Genomic DNA, 17,194 nt, shown 5'->3' on the forward strand with positions numbered 1-17,194 from the left:
GAGGGAGGGGGATTCAGAGACCACTGAATCCTGGGTTTGTTTTTGAGGCCTATTCAGACAAAGTATTCTGGAAAGAATGAAATGTCCTGTACCGTAGGTGAGGCTGGAGAGATCAGGTTTAGCTGCATGTCTTGGCAGAACCCTACCCTATATATGAAAAATGGGGCACCCACTTAACCGTTTCATGGGGGCAAACTCTTGAAGGCCTGGGTCAGCCATGTAGTTCTGTGCCTGACAGCTCTGAAAGAGGTCAGCAGCATACGCTGTAAAGTTCTCCACGTGCCATTTAGGCAGCTTGGCCTGCTTTGAGGCTTAAAAAGACTTTCTCACAAGGTGGGAGGTTGAGCTGTGCTTCTCAGTGGGGGTGGGTTGTGATGGTCTGAGAGATGATGTTTCCCGTTACAGAAGGTAAGGGTTTCTGGAGGGGAGCCTCCTGATTCTGATGATAGTGTCATTATTTTGAAGTACTTCTTCAGCATTTCCCATGTCAATAGATTTTTGTTCAGGAAACTAAGCAAAAGACCTCACTTGCATTTGCAAGTACCATAGTCAGGTGTGGAGCAAGCACCCCCAAGACATGGGTAGTTTTCATCCTGTAGCTGCATCAGCTCTAATAGAATTGGAATTGGAGGTGATTTTTGGGCCCTGAGGCTAAGTTCTCCTCCAATTCCAATTCTATTATTCATAAATCTTTATTTTTATTTTTTTATAACTATTCAGATGAGAAGAATGGAAATGTGTTGTGTGCTAGGTGTCAAAGATTATGAGAAAGGCTAATGATATTTCAAATTTTTCCTGTCTCTTGCTCTTGCAAGCCCATTTTAGATTTCTCTGCTGGTATTTGTGTTTTAAATCTGTAGTCATTTTCTGCTTATATTTGCTGTTTTAGGGCAGTCTTCCTCTCTTATTGGAAGACGGTGCCTGAGGGCTGAGGTGAAGGAAAGAAGACAGGTACTCAAATGCTGTTTTTGAAAGCATTCTTTGGAAATTGATGAGGAAAATGAGTGTTATTTGATGAGTTTGTATCTGTGCGGTAATCTGTGTAATCCTTTCTCCTATTTCTATTGTCGGCCCGTTCTTTATCAGCTATTGCTCTAATAATGCTGCAGAGAACCCACCCCAACCCAGTGGCGTAAAACCACGTTTTCTCTCATGCGTGTGCAGGTTGGCTGGGGGTTGGCTGGGAGTTGGCTGGGCTTGGCTCCAGGCTGTGGGTGGGTTCTGGGTCTGCCCCACATGTCCCTCATCCTCTTGGACCGGCTGGTTTTCTGGGGCGTGCTCTTCTCATGGTCTTGGCCAAGGTATAGGCAGGCATGCCGAGTCGTGCAGGTGTGTTTCAGGCTTCTGCTTGCGCCGCGCTCGCTAGCATCACATTGACCAAAGCAAGTCACTTGACTGAACTAAAAAGCAAAGGGGAAAGAAGGATATTTTACTCACAATAAGGCGGTGCCAGGGTGTAAATGCAAACGTGCTTTCAGATAAGTAGTTCAGTCTGCACATGCCTGTGCTGAACTGTGGGAACTTGCTCTTATACTGAATTTGCACATTTTGTAGAGACAGGCCCAGTGAACCAGTAGGTTCCCAGGATTATGTTCATTGTCAAGACCCAACTGTTGACTCTGCCAGTTTCCCTGTTATCATCCTTTCCAAACCCCAATACTGAACATCCAAGGAGAGTCCTTTGGGGAACAGGCAGATGAGAGTTATAACATCCAGGGGATAAAGGGAGAGACCAGGGCTGATTCAGTGTTTGTTGGTGCCACGCCTGTCTGCCTTGTTTCTTTTTCTTGTCCCAGTTTATCGACGAGTGGTTTCAGAGGAGCCACATGGCTATTGCTTGAAGAGAGGACTAGGGAGAGGGGCATAACCCATCTCGTCAGGCGTCACATTGGTTTTTGTCGGCGTTGAGATGCCGGTGCTGTATGCTTGCATCTCCTCAGTCAGTGATGAGACCCGAGATTAGTTCATCGGCATATGCCACGTGGAGGTGCTCTGGGAGTAAATGAGAGCCCCCTCTCCTGCAGGGGTGGGACTCTCAGTCAGTGTACAAGGCAAAGGTCTCTTAAAGTCAGATTCATGTGAATTATGCTTGGAAGTTCCTTAATTTCCCTGGAAATCACTAGAGGCTGGGATCCTGGATACTCACAAGCCAAGGAGTAACTTTGTTCCTTTCTTTTCATTTGGCCTGTGGCTTCCCTTGCTCTGGATGAGGGATCCAAGGTCCTCCTGAGTGGGGGTGGAGGGAGAGCAGAAGGCTGCTGGCCAGATTCATGCTCTGACAAAGGGTGATGGCTGTTTGCAGCCAGGCTGGTGGCACCGCGGTGGCAGTGACGGAGCCTCAGGCTTCAATCTGCAGAACTTGGATCTCAGGCTTCAGTTCTCTTTCTGACTCACTGGGTCGTGACACTTACCCACAACCATCACATACCCTGGTTCCTAGCTTGGATATCATGGTGGATGGCAACCTGTTCCCTAGATCCAGGTTAACAGGGGAAGAGATAATAAAGTTCTAAGAGTTCTTTTGGAAGTGGCTAATGAAGGTAGAAAGTATGTTAATCTTGAGGAGGCTGTTCTTAGGCAGTTAGGTAAAGAGAGTTTTACTGTCCTTCACAATGGGCTCTGTATATCCACTCCCTTGCCCTTAACCTGCCTTCCTTATTTCATTAATCTTCATTTTCTGCAAATTAGAGTCCAGGCTCCCAGAGGCAGTGAGCTCCTCAGTTCTCTGTTTACTTTGACAATTCTCCCTGCCCCTGGGCCCCCGCCATCGCACCTGCCCTGCCAGACGTCTTGCTGGTCCCCGCACACCTGCGCATCGGGTCTCTTGGTGACTCTTGGCCTTTGCCTGTGTTGCTCCAGCATTCCAGATGTTTCCGCTTTCTGGACCCATCAGAATCCCTGTGGAAACTCTGTCCCTGCTCACACTTCCACCCCACCTCCCAGTTGGAATGATTTTGTTCTCCTTGGGCCTTTAGAGCATTTGGCTTTGCCTCTGTCACAGCATCCATCATCATCTGAGGTTGGTGGCCTTGGTTTCTCCCCCTAAATAGGAGCAGCGTCTGGGTTAGGACTGTCCTATTATTCTGTAATATTATTCTGTAAAAATTATTCTGTAAGCCAGCTTCTGGAACTCTGCCTCTCACTGGGCAGGCAAGCAGCGAAAACTTAACCTCATTATAGTATCAAGAAGCAAAAACCCGAACCAAGACTTTTATATTAACTCTCTAGGCTGTCATACGACATATCACAGACCAGGGGGCTTAAACAGCAGAACTTTATCTGCTCACAGCTCTGGAGGCCTCAAGTCCAGGATGAAGGTGACGGCAGGGCTGGTTCCTCCCGAGGCCTCTCTCCTTGGCGTGTGTCCTCATGTGGTCTTTTCTCAGTGTGCCTGCCTGTACGGGTGCTCATACTGTGTGTGTCCCAGTCTTCTCTTTTTACGAGGATGTCAGTCATATTACACCCTAACTGCTTCATTTTAGTGTCATTACATAAAGGCCCCGTCTCCAAATACAGTTCCGTTCTGAGGTACTGCGGATGAGGACTTCAGTAGCTGAATTTTAGGGGGACCCAATTCAGCCATAACCTTGAAGCATACAAATCTGATGGTCTGGGGGAAGAAGTAACACGGAGTGTTGTGCAGGCACTGGTCTTATTCCTACCTGTGCCTTATGTTCCTCGTTCTTCTTTGAAAAGCTTATACCTGAGGGTGTGTTTTTATCCTTAGAAGGAATGTGGCTGTGTTCCTTTGGATTATGGTCCAGCCCTTCATTTGAATCAGTTAGATATTCGCCAGACTGGGGCTCCTGGACCAGCACCATCTGCATCGCTAGCCCTCAGGCTCCACTGCAGATGAGCTAAGTCAGAATCTAAGGTGCCTGGGTGGCAGGTCTGCACCATACAGTTTGAGGAAAGGTGGGGAGCAGTCTTGGGCTTTTTTGCCGTCGGATCCCTTTCCCTACTTCTCCGGCCCTGTCTTGGGTCATGGGGGGACTACCCTTTCTCAGGCTCCTGGGGGACTCCCCTGGAGATTGGAGCGAGAAAGCAGACGTCTCCCCCTCAGGCTTCTTGTAGCATTCATGTGGCCCAGCCCTGGCCTTGCCCCTGTGTCCCTCCTGCCCAGGGGTGATGCTGGTTCCTGCTGGGGTCAGTTTCTGGGTGGCCTTACCATCCCCAGTGGCTTCCCAGCTCCTCCTTCAGCCAAATAACCAATTCTCTGTTTTAAAGCCCCTGGGGTGTAAGCACTGAAGCAGCTTCTGTTCCATGGTTCAACCTGGTCTGATAGCAGAGTCAGTCCCACATCTCAGTCTCTTGACCTGCTGTGCCGGCTCCTGAGAATCTGGGTTGACTCTTCTCTTTTTGATCTTTCTAGTCTCTTCGAATACTGCCCCGGTGTGTTTTTCATCCTGGCTGAATTTGTGCTAAACCGTGATAACTCTCTTGGGTCTTGGAACTTACTGTTGTGATAAATCCAGCATCTACAAGCCTTGGGATCAATGCATTCCTGAGGCCTTGGTGTATCGTTCCCTTTTTGCATAGCTTCCATATTGTGCTGACTGCTTACTGTTTGAAGTGGTTTATAACGTGGCTACTTGATGCGCCTCCTGGGGGCCTTTTGGCGTGGCTTTTTATAAATCCCGTATGTTTTATTGTTGATGAATTTTTTCAAGTAATGAGTCCCCGAATGCTTTGTCCATTCCCACTTTCTTCCCCCTCACCCGACCCCTTCACATACCTCTTTGGTGCGTCTGCTCTGTACCCGTTTTGGTTTCTCTGTTCCAGCGTTTTATAAATGGATGAAAAAAAAAATGCTCAAAGGTGTTATCTGACTTCCAAATAACTCCTTGAGTTCTGTGCTTCGAGATAAAGCACAGTCAGTTTGGACTGCACATTGAGCTCTCAAGTGTCTGACAGATGGTGTGGCAGAAGGGAGCGCTACTCTGCGAGGTCTGTCCAGAGCCTAATAGTGAAGTTCGGCCTGCGGCCCCGAGGGGGCTCTCTGTTTGCATCCCTCCAGCCTTGGCTACTCTTCTCATTTTTTAAAAAACTAGGGTCTGCTCCTTACTGAAAGCATATTCTTCGATTACTCAGCGTCTGACTTGCTTTTGTGTTTTATTGTCCTGCACAGAACGTCTGACTGTGGCTTGGCACAAGTGTAGGTCGGGGAGGAAGCGGGCTGCTTAGTTGGAGAGACTTGTCCTTGATAAGTGAGCTACTTATATAAGTTCCATGAAAGTTGTTTTTTTGTGTTTTTATCCCCCCCACCCCCACCCCCACCCCAGACATTAATCGTACGGATTTTTTTCTTAAAAAAATTTTTTTTTAATGTTTATTTATTTTTGAGAGAGAGAGAACAAGTGAATGGGGGAGGGGCAGAGAGGGAGGGAGAGCGAGAATCCCAAGCAGGTTCCATGCCATCAGTGCAGAGCCTGACTCAGGGCTCGAACCCATCAACTGTGAGATCACAACCTGAGCTGAAATCAAGAGTCAGCCGCTTTATCAACTGAGCCTCCCAGGCGCCCCATGGAGTTTTTTGTTTTGTTTTGTTTTATTTTGTTCCTTACACACAGTAAACAATGTTTGTTGAATTTGGAGGATGAAGCATATTTGAATCTATGTGACAGTGGGATCCATATGCAAATGATTTAAGTTTAAATTGTGCTGGGTCTTAATTTTCCATCCCTGAGGAAGAGAAGAGCAAGAGTATGGCAGGGCTGGCTAACACTTTGATGGAAGAAAATGTTTTACTTTTTCAGAACGTTTTGAGTAATAAGAAATAGAGTAAAATGAAATTAGAATCCTTGGTTTAAGATTTTCTGAGCTTAAGTTTCATGGATAGGCCTACTTTAAACCAACTTATTTCTGTTTTATGATAGAATCAGTCAACTGAACTTTTGTCTCTGGAAGATTATGGCAACCTATAAAAGATTTTTTTTTTTTTGCCTGGGCTGTCTGCTGTTTTCCATTTCGTGGAGCAAACGTGTACTGGGGAGGGTAATGAGTTTGGAAACAGCCCTAATAACTGGGGCCGTTGCTCAGCAGACGTGTGGCAGGCCTTTGGATTTCTGCTGCCCAGGGCACTGAATCCTCTGGTTTCCAGAAAACCTACAAAGAAATCATGGGAGAGATGACACTTTTTGTGGCCTTTGCCTCCTTTAGATGCAGTTAATCTTGACCTCTTCTTGGTACAAGAACTGAACCTGGGGGTAGTAGCTCTAGGATAGAATTTTATTTATGGACATCGATTTTGCCCAGATTTTGGATTAAGGAGGAGACAGCTCTTTTCAACCACGGGTCACCTTCCTTATTAGCAACTGTGTGGGCATTTGATGGTTCAAAATTCTGACCTACGACAGTCTCACATATTGTTTATAGTTTGTAGTAGCATATAAAAATACAGACTGTTGTCTCTAGAGCTCATTTGGCTACGTGAAGATAATACATTGAATTTTCAAGTATCCATTCAAGCAGAGATTGGCTGCAGTGGGAATTTTAAATTTTTTTTTTTTTTTTTTAACGTTTATTTATTTTTGAGACAGAGAGAGACAGAGCATGAACGGGGGAGGGTCAGAGAGAGGGAGACACAGAATCCGAAACAGGCTCCAGGCTCTGACCGTCAGCACAGAGCCCGACGTGGGGCTCGAACTCACAGACCGCGAGATCGTGACCTGAGCCGAAGTCGGCCGCTTAACCGAATGAGCCACCCAGGCGCCCCTGCAGTGGGAATTTTAGAAGTCAGTGCTCTTTCCCCTTTGGTTTTCATTGTGAAAAGAGAGTGAGCCCAGCTCAGCACCTGCTCATTCATGCTGCCCACGTGCAGGTCATGCCTTTACGATCTCAGTAACTGCCTTGTGAGTTTCATTTTTTTTATGAGTTTTAAAAACTTTATTTTCAAACTTTTGAAAACTTTTTGGTAAAGAAGGGATAAAAGGTGGTAAGCTTTTTGTTTTTGTTTTTTGTTGGCATACCGATATCCTAATAAAATAGGACTGCTGCCTATGTTGATAAAGAAATTGCTAGTGTTACACTGAATTAAAAAATATTCTCCCTCTAGTGGCCTCCCCAGCTTCCCTCATTGTATCCCTCCTGTCCATCTACCCACCACCCATTCGTCCATTCATCCATTCCTGTCCATCTTCTCTCACCCTCCCTCATTCATTAAATGTATGTTTATTGAGAGCATCTTCTGTATCAGACATAGTTTGAGGCACTGGGTATACCTCATGAACAAAGCAAAAAAATCCCTGCCCTCATAGAGATCATTGCATCCTAGTGCTAGAAGGCTTTTCCCCCAAATTGGACATTCTTTTGTAAACATTCCATAACCTGGTCCTCTTCTCTTCTCCTTTAAAAATAGATTTATTAACACAACAATATAGTCCACTCCTCTGACTGTTTGATATTTGAGGTCTCAGATTATGTAAACTACATGTCTTACTTTTTCAGTTCTGGTATTTTATTAATTAAATATACTTAAAAAGATAACTTATACTAAGCGCATTAAAATCTCTGTCTGTATAGCGCTTTGAAAAGCCCCAGAGGCATAGAAAGCCTTTTTAAAGTTGACATCCATTAGGGTGGAAACTCCATGAGGGTACAGCTCTGGTTTTGTTTGCTGTTCAGAGCAGGTCTGAGCACTGAATGGACAGCTAGAAAGGCCCCTATGGGGCACATTACTAGAAAAGTTGTTTACGAATGAGTTAATCAATTATGCCCACCATTCTTTCTGTTAGGTGGTAAACTCCTTGAGGTCAGGGAACATGATCACTAGCTTTTGTATCTCATAAATTCTAGTGCTTTATGTACTAATTTTTTAAAAGTAGGAAGTGTTCAGCAAATAACGGTTGAACTCAATTAACTGTGTTCTCCCATTTCTGAGAATGTTTCAGGACACATTTGAAGATTTTTGGTGCATAACATTCTGCCCTTAAGCCTAGTGGTTTTAACAGACTTACTATTTCCCATGATTTTGTGGTATAGGCTGGCTCAGCGGATTCCCAGGACGGTCCAGAATGGCTTCACTCACATGGGTGGTGGTTGGCTTGGTGTCCACTGTGGATGATCTGGTCATGTGTCTCTAATCCTCGGGCTCATTTATATGGTGGTCTTGAGGGAGGATGAACCCCAGTGTCCAAGCATTTTTCAGCCCTCACTTGTACTTCATTGGATAATGTCTCCTTGGCCAGAGCTACTCATACGGCGAAAACCAGGGTGAGGTGTGAGGGAGTTACCCAATGGCATGGGTACAGGGTGAGCAGTGATTTCTTCCATTTTTGCAAAACAACTGACCACAAGAATCTTTTTCTCTATTCTCTGTGACCCGTTGCCTTACCAACCAGCCTCAGTGATTTGCAGCTGCGTTTTTGTGTGTGAGTGCGTTTTCTTGTCTTTCCATAGAGGACGGTACGGAAAAGAGAGAGGATTTGGGATAGGGGTTGCAATATAGATGAATTGAGAGAGTGTCATAAGAACTTCTTTGTTTCCTCACTTTAATCTGCAGACTAATGTGGATGACTTTGTGTCTGTTTGAACAGAAGTCATCTACAAAGCCCCATGTGCAAAGCCCTTTCTCTTTTTTAGTGCATTCACACATACTATCTCATTGGCTCTTTCTTGATTTGAAGCAAGAGAAAAATGATGTGATTGCACTTGACATAGTATGTAGTTGTTAATTTGTCAACTTCTCATGAAAGTTGACACTGGCTGTTAATTTCCATCAAACGGTGTGTTCTCCCTTTTCTAAAGTTTTGCTCTTTGCAACTGCTTTTTGACGAAGGGCAGAGTAATAAAGTTATTGTTCTCTAAAACTTGGACTCAATAATGAATTGGGGGGACCACTGTCAACACTACAGCACTGGAGGTTGCCTGAAGAACTTGGCGGGGTCAGAGGCTAAGCGGGCGATTTACAGAACCAGCTCTGATATTGTTAATAATGCCAGGGCTCCCATATTTTCTGCCGCAGTTTTCAGCCTGAAGGAACTGCTCGTAAATAAAGGCAATGCGAGTGTATGTTGGTTCTTACTTTTGAGTAACGTTTCTGGAGCAAAAGGCTCAGAAATATGTCAAATGCACACTGTTAATGTTGGAACCATGCGATAAATTATTTTGAATACATAGGGGATTTTCCTTCTGATCTTTTGCAGCGAGGCATGTGCGTTGACGGGCTCTTACTGCATATTTATTGCCACGGTCAGGGAGGAAAAGATTGCCTGGTCATATGAAAGTATGCTTTATGTACACCTGAACTCACTGGGTGTGCTAAAGTGTAGGCACTTGGTTTCATTGGCGGGGAGTCTTAAAAAGCGACCATTTCATGGTACAGATCCGTTTATTGTTTGTGTCACCCCAGAGCACATCTAACTCACCTTGGATGAGTTCTAGCAGTTGTGAGTTTGAGAGGAAGGTGTGCTAGGGGCGGGGGGTGGGCGTGGAGTGAGGAGATGACTCTTGCCTGCCTCACCTAGAGAACTCTGCCTGTACACCCTTCTGACCTGGGTCCCATTGACCTCTCTGTTTCTCAAAACCTCACCACAAGATGCAGACAAGAGTTGTACCTGTCACATAAAGTGACAGATGAGCACATGTAGGATTTTTAGTGTGGCATCCAGCACATAGTTAGCGCTGTAGGCATTACAGTAATGTTAACTGTTTTTTGTTTGGTTTTCTGGGAGTCCATCCTCTTTTACATAAAACTGGGTTGCCAGTAAGTAGTGTGTATCTTGCCAATTGGGCAGAAAAAAAATTATGTATATAGAAGCTTTCAAAAGTATATAATTTCATGCTCCAATGTGGCATTAATTCTAAGATACTGTATGGTATAGCATTTTATGTTTGTTTATTTCAAGTAACAGAAAATCCAATTCCAAACTTGCTTAAGCTCAGAGAAGAGTAATGGTGTGGAGGTAGCATGGGATTTAAGCATGGTTTAATCAGGGCTCTGGTTCTCTGGGATTCTTCTTGGTTTTGCCTTTTTGTTGTATTGACTTCATCTTCGTGTGTTCTGTTCTTGGAATGGCAAAGCGAGAGCAGCAGTTACTTTTATATCTACCTACCGTACCAAAGTGTCTGGGTTTCAGAGTGCCTGGCAGAATTCCGAGCTTTGTACAGATTGGTGCATTTCTAAACCAGTTGTTGGGGCCGAGGAGATACCGTGTGCTGACTGGCCTTGGCTTGGGTTGTCCAAATCAAGGAAAGGCGTTGAGTTGATGATGTTGAGATGAGCTGATGAGTTGAGATGAACCAGGGCCCACCTTTGGAGCTGCGGTGAGGTCAAGACCATTGGCCACAGATGCTGTGCACTGTGTAGTGGGGGGAGAGGGTGAATCTTAGTGATGCCACCACGTTTTTCACAGACATAGAACCTGGTCACTTACTGGAGTGTGAAGTATCTTCATTGCGAACAGGAGGTGCAAGTTTTTGAAACATGCTTTTATTTCTTAGTAGAAAATGTTTTCGAATACTTTCTTTATGACTCAGAAGTCCTATATTCAGCTGAAAAATTATGTGAAAGGGCCCGCTGAGTATCTGTACTGTGGTGTGAATATGTCATAGGAGAGAAACCTGTCTTTTTGGTCTTAGAATTGAAAGATGGCACACAGTGAATTCCGTGTGTTGAAATGCATTTTCCTCTTCTCCCTTTGATTGATCACGTTATTTCAAATGAACCCTCGGTGTGGGTGTGTTCTCCTCTCCAGCTTTTCATATGTAGTTTTGAATTTAGCTTAATTTCCAATTGACCCCTTTAGCGTGATGTTTCCCAGCCCAGTCTACCTAGCAACAGTTACTATGAGCGGTGTGCTGGATTTGCCCCTCCATTTGTAACACAACAGCAGGTTTTAGGAGATTACTTTTCCTTAGCATCCTGCTTGATTTTGCCTTTGCATTATTTAAGGATGACAGCAGTTTCTCTTAACTCCAGGCAGCAGAGCCCCAAGGTTTTTGTGTTTTTTTCTTTTTAGCAAAAGTGATGGTTTTAAGAAGTATGTATCTGTAAGACAGTGTAATTAGCAAGTGGGCATCTCTACTGAAAAAGAAACATGGACCTAGGTGGCATGTAGATATTTATTACCAGGATATTCTGTTACTTGCAGGGGGTGGAAACAGCTATACGTTTCTAATATGTCATGTAATACACTTTATAGCACCAGCTTTGCCAGCCAGAAACAGCTTTCCCCAGCAAGCTGTCTGTGTCTCAGAGATGACAGGAGTTAGTTTCAAATAGCTGTGGTTTCCCCTTGAAAGGATCTAACAACACAGGCATCACTAAAGGTGGTCATTTTCCTCCGGATCCAGTACACTCTATATTAATGTGTTATATACATAAGCCTTTCTTGTCCTTGCCGTTACAGTGACGATTACCCTGGCATTCTTAGCAGATAGGGCTGAGATCAGCAACAGAACTTGCTACAGCACTTCTTCAAGTTGCAAAGTCCAGTTTCTCACCCAGAACAACTTAAATGTCAGTTTGCTGCATGTCACAGAAGTTGCTTTTCCATGTACAAATGGTTTCCACTCAGAATCCCTTGTGGACCTTTTGCAAAGATCATTTTGTGGGTTCTTCAGACTCCAGGATGGAGAACTGTGGGAGATGGCACCCTAAACTCTCTCCTTTGAACAGGTGCCCAGTGCCTTCTCACAAGAGCAGGGACTCATATGGAAGATCACCCCTTAGAGCACATCTTGATGTGTTATCGCATGGGTGTGGGCTTCTGGAAAGAAATGGGACACATAACTTCCTGCAGTGTTTTGTGATCCCCACACTGGGCACTCATGCAAGCATTTGGAGCCATTGTGCGATGCCATTTGGAAAGAAATTTCAACTGAATAGATTACTTTGCATAAAATGGAGTGATTTATTCACAGGACTTTGAAAAACATTAGTGTTTATTTTTTGAATTTAGGTTCAGTGTACACAAAGTGTGCAGATCCGAAGCGTGCCACTCAGTGAACATGTGTAAAAAAGCGCACGTCTAGAGTGGACAGCTCATCAGTTTTGAGCTGTGTATGCACCATGTAACCCACACCCAGGTCAAGATAGAGAAATTTCCTACTCCCCAGGGGCTCCCTCTTGCCCTCCTCAGCCAGATGTTTCCTGCCTCCCTCTTGCAGAGGCCGTCCCCGTTGTGACGCTTGTTACACAGGGAAGGGTCACCTCTTCTTGAGTTTCATACGCACAGATTCATGCGGTATGTTCGGTTTCTGTGTTTGGCTTCTTTACTGCAGTGTGTTGCCTGTAAGATTCATCCATGCTGTGTCTAGCAGGAGTTTCTTCTTTATTATGCAACTCTACCACACTCTTTTTATCCATTCTCCCAGTGACTATCTCCGTTTGTGCGATTATGTCCAGCCTTTTGGTTATTAGGACTAGTGCTTCTGTGAACATTCTTGAACCTGTTTTGTCGGGTGCATCCTTTCACCAGGCCCCCTTTTCCTGGCTCTCATCTTGGTAAGAGTTGGTCCCGACTTGCCTGCCTCTTCCGTGTGTCTGCCCATTCTTTATGACCTTCGAATCCTTGACCCAAACATCCCCTGTTCCTCGCCCAGCTGGCTCTCATTCTGGGTGAGGCCCAGGGACCAAGGCCAGACCCCGTGTCCTGGCGGATCAGGTCTGGACCCAGCAGGAGCAGAACCACTCATCCACAAACAGCAGATGTTTGCCTTCAGTCTATGTGGGTTCTTTGTGTAATGTGTTTTTTTTTTTTTTTTCCTGTTTTCATCTGGGTTTAGTTTAATTGGGTGATTAACACAAATTAATTCTGATGTCTCTAGCTTTGTAGAAAGAATTTCAAAGGTTTTTAATACACTCTGTGGATTTTTTTTTTTTCCTGTAAGTCTTCTTTTTTCACAGCCAGATATTTAATAATTTGTGTCCTAGAAAGCTGTTGTGGACAGTCTGGTTTTCCTTTGCTAGATTGTGGGGTCCAGAGGTAGAGATGTATTTTAATTGTTTTGGGAACCTTAGCCCTCTCCCCTTGCCCCCAAATCACTTTGCACCCAGCAATTTAATATTAATAAGAGTAATAGTAGATAATATTTATTGCACACTTTCTTTACTATGTGTTAGGTGTTAATTCTAAGTCACCAATATGTAATAGAAATGTAATGCAAACCACATAGTAGGGATTTAAAATTTTCTAATGACCACATTAAAGAAATAAAAATATATAGCTTACATTAATTTTAACAGTACACTTATTTAGACTACTATATAAAAATTACCACTTTGACATATAATCAATATAAAAATTATTACTGAAATATTTTATGCTCTTTTGTTAATGAGTCTTTGACATGCATGAATTTTACATTTACAGTGTATCTCCATTCAGATGCTAATTTATATAAGATACACTTGATCAGTATATTGATTTTATAAAATTTATAGTTGAAAAATAGATTCTCATATTAACTGTGTTCCAAACATATTTAAAAGTTTTCCAATAAATCAACTGAGTGTAGTTTAAGAATTTAAACCAATAAATTAAATGAAAATGATGAGTTCAGTTTTCCCACGGCATTAGCCACATTTTAAGGCTCTTTTCAGGAGCCACATGCATGCCACAGTTTTAAATGTCATATGTACTTTTTTTTTTTTTTTTTTAACATTTATTTATTTTTGAGACAGAGAGAGAGCATGAACAGGGGAGGGTCAGAGAAAGAGGGAGACACAGAATCTGAAACAGGCTCCAGGCTCTGAGCTGTCAGCACAGAGCCCGATGCGGGGCTTGAACCCACGGACCGCGAGATCATGACCTGAGCCGAAGTCGGCCGCTTAACCGACTGAGCCACCCAGGCGCCCCAAATGTCATATGTATTAATTTGTTCCATTCAGTAGTCTCGTGAGGATGGCATATTTGTTTTCTTTAAAAAAATTTTTAAGTTTATTATTTATTTTTGTGTGAGAGAGAGAGCATGAGTAGGGGAGGGTAAGAGAGAGGAGGAGACACAGAATCCAAAGCAGGCTCTAGGCTCCGAGCTGTTAGCACAGAGTCCAATGCAGGGCCCGAAATCACAAACCATGAGATCATGACCTGAGCTGAAGTTGGATGCTTAGCTCACTGAGCCACCCAGGTGCCCCATATGTATATTTTTTCAATTTACAGACAAGGAAACTGAGGCCCAGAGGGTACACAGTTAAGGAGGAGGAGATCTGAATTTGAACCCTGTCTTGAGGTCTGGGCTCGTGACTCTACTGCCCAGTTCTTGATCATTTGAAACTGACCTCAGTTTGTTTCATATTCACATGCACTGGCTTTTGTTTGGTCTTCCCCCTAACCCTGGTCTTTGTGCTTTTTCATATTATAAAGATTGATGAAAAAAGTGGTTTTAGAAAGTGACCCCATATTTGCCCTGAGTTTGGTTGTTCTTCAGTGTTTTAAAAACCAAAATAGATGATGGCCACTGTTTAAGTACCAGCTGCTCTGTTATCTCTGTAAATGTCAAGACAAGATTTGCTTTCTCTGCAGTAACGGCTCAGGGTTTCTTCTGTGTTTGGAAATGCTCTTTCTTTAATAATGATTCTGGTTTTTTTTTTTTTTTTTTTTCCACCAAGGTTGGGCTTACTCATCTCTTTTGCCTTGGCCCCTTTCTATAGTCTTTTTCTTTCTTTCTTTCTTTTTTTTTTTTTTTAACATTTACTTATTTTTGAGAGAGTGTGAGCCAGGGAGGGGCAGAGAGAGAGGGAGACACAGAATCTGAAGGGGGCTCCAGGCTCTGAGCTGTCAGCACGGAGCCCGATGCGGGGCTCGAACCCACGAATCTCAAGATCACGGCCTGAGCCGAAGTTGGACGCTCAACTGACTGAGCTACCCAGGCACCATGGGTAAGACTAGTCAGTCTTTTTCTTAAGCAGAGAGTCACGGTTATTTCCCTGGGTACCGGTATTTTTTCATCCTGACGTGTGATAGTTGCCCTGTTGAACAATGTAGGCATTGGGGTGCCTGCACAGCCAGAAGTGTGCATGAAGTTTGACTTCCCCAAAACTTAACTACTCATAGCCAACTGTTGACTGGAAGCCTTACCGATTAAATGAACAGTTGATTAGCACGTGTTTTGTCTGTTTTATGTATTATAGAATGTATTTTTACAATGAAGCAGGCTAGAGAAAAGAAAATGTTATTAAAAATAAGGAAAGAGGCTACTTTTACAGTATTGTACTGTATTTATTGGAAACCGTCTGTATACAAGTGGAGACACACAGTTTAAGCCTGTGTTGTTCAAGGGTCAAGTGTACTGTCATTTTGAGTGCTGCATATGAAGAAAAGCAACATAGTGGTCAAGTGGTGATTTGGCGTAGTTCCTCTTTGGGCGCTGCGCTCCAGGTTCCTCTAAGACCCTACTCTTACTCTCTCCCTCCCTCTGAGGTCCCCTTTCTGTGGGTGTGTGCATCCCATCGCCTCTTCGCTGTGACTCTCATGTGAATGAAATGGACAAAGGCCTTATCCTCTCTGGGGTTCTTTCCCATTCTGGGTGGTCCCATAATTCAGACTTTTGAAATATTTTGACTATTTGATAATTATTTAAGTCTTACTAACTGAGGTGACCTGGTTTTGGTACTTGGATTTGCCCCTCACTAATTGGGTGACTTGAACCAAATATACCCCCTTTCTCTTGGTCTCATGTTTTTCTGCCATAAATGGCACGGTCTGGTCTAGATGAGCTCTAAGCTTTCCTTTTATTCGACAAGGACTTAGGTTCTTTCTCAGGAGGCTGCATGTCATTATCCCTGTGGGCCTCGCCTCTTGGGTGTGGGAATCCTTTCCTGTTTCTCTTTCTTCAGGGGTCTTCAGCGAGGGCTTGCTTTTAGTCCCTTGCTTCTGGATGTTTTGGGGAGGTAGGTGGGGACTACTCTTCTTTTTTGAACGTACCCTTGTGGCCTGTCTTAGTGTGGGCATTGATGCATCACATACATATATAATGTCACACAAATCATAAGTTTGCTGCTTGATGGATTTTCACAGACCAAACAGACATAACCTGCAATCAGGTGAAGAGGCAATGTTGTCAGCGCCTCCAAGTCCCTGCCATGCCCCCTTCCGGTCAGCGCTCCGTCCAAGGAGATGTCTAGCTTTACTTCTAGGAGCATAGCTTTGTTTATCCTTCATTTAAACTTTATACGTATGGAATCATACAGAATGTATGTATGTATGTATGTATGTATGTATGTATTTGGTAACTGGATTCACTTTTCAACATTATGTTTGTAAGACCTATCTATAATTTTGCACATAGTTGTATTTTAATTATTGCATAAGCGTGGCTATGTCACAATTTGTTTATTCACTCTACCCTCTGAATTTAGGTTGTTTCCTGGTTTGGGCTGTTAGAAATAGTGCTGTTTCGAACCTTCTCGAACATGTCTTTTGGTGAATGTAAGATATCTCTGTTGGGTGTATGCCTAGGAGAATTGGTGGGTCCTAGAGCAGGTATATGTCCAGCTTTAGCAGATGCTGAAAGTAGGTTTTCCAAGTAGTTGTACTATTTATACCCTCACCTTCTGTGAGAGGCCCAGGTGCTCTCCCTCCTCACCAACATTTGCAGTCTTCTGTCTTTTTTTTCCCCACTGGAGCCATTTTCATTGGGTCTTTCAAACTGGTTCTACGCGGCATTTCCTGATGGTTTTAAAAAACTTCCCATTATTTTTAATTAGACTTATTTTCCAGATAACTTCATCTCAGACTCTGTCATTATGTGAGCTGCCCTAGTGTTTGGTATCCTCGGCCACGGGACGCTCCTCCAGCCTTCTCCAGCTCACCTCACTTTGTTTACGCATAGACTCGCTAGTCACCTAACAGAGCTGTCACTCTGTCACCAGATCCTCACAAATGCTTGAGGGGGACCTTCTGAGATACCTGGGGCATACCAGTGCAGTGGTCTGGAGCCAGCCTAAATCGGGTGGGTCTTTGGGGTTCAGCTTGCCTCATTTCCTTCCTTCTTGCTTGTTGAGTATAACCACTTCTCCACTGGACATCCCCTTCCCCCCATCTCTCTTTAGCTATTGGGAACAGTAGCTGTTATTTTAGCCAGGTCAACATTCTTTGTGCAAAGTGATAGAAATAACCATAATTGTAGCAAAAAATTCTAGGCACATTTTAAATTAATTATATCTCTTTCCTCATCTTAGAAAACATTTTCAATGAGCATTCCCACTAAACTAGGTAAAGAACCTAACTTTATTCTGGTGACAGTATTTTGC

General features: G+C 43.8%; 1 protein-coding gene across 6 annotated transcripts in view; it reads left to right on the plus strand.

Annotated features, from left to right (window-relative positions):
- Nucleotides 1–17,194, plus strand: part of KIF16B (kinesin family member 16B) — a 289,905-nt gene that overhangs the window by 69,501 nt on the left and 203,210 nt on the right. The gene's annotated exons all lie outside the window — the stretch shown is intronic.

The sequence above is a fragment of the Panthera onca genome, chromosome A3 (assembly GCF_046562875.1).
Source record: "Panthera onca isolate mPanOnc1 chromosome A3, mPanOnc1 haplotype 2, whole genome shotgun sequence".
NCBI lineage: Eukaryota > Metazoa > Chordata > Mammalia > Carnivora > Felidae > Panthera > Panthera onca.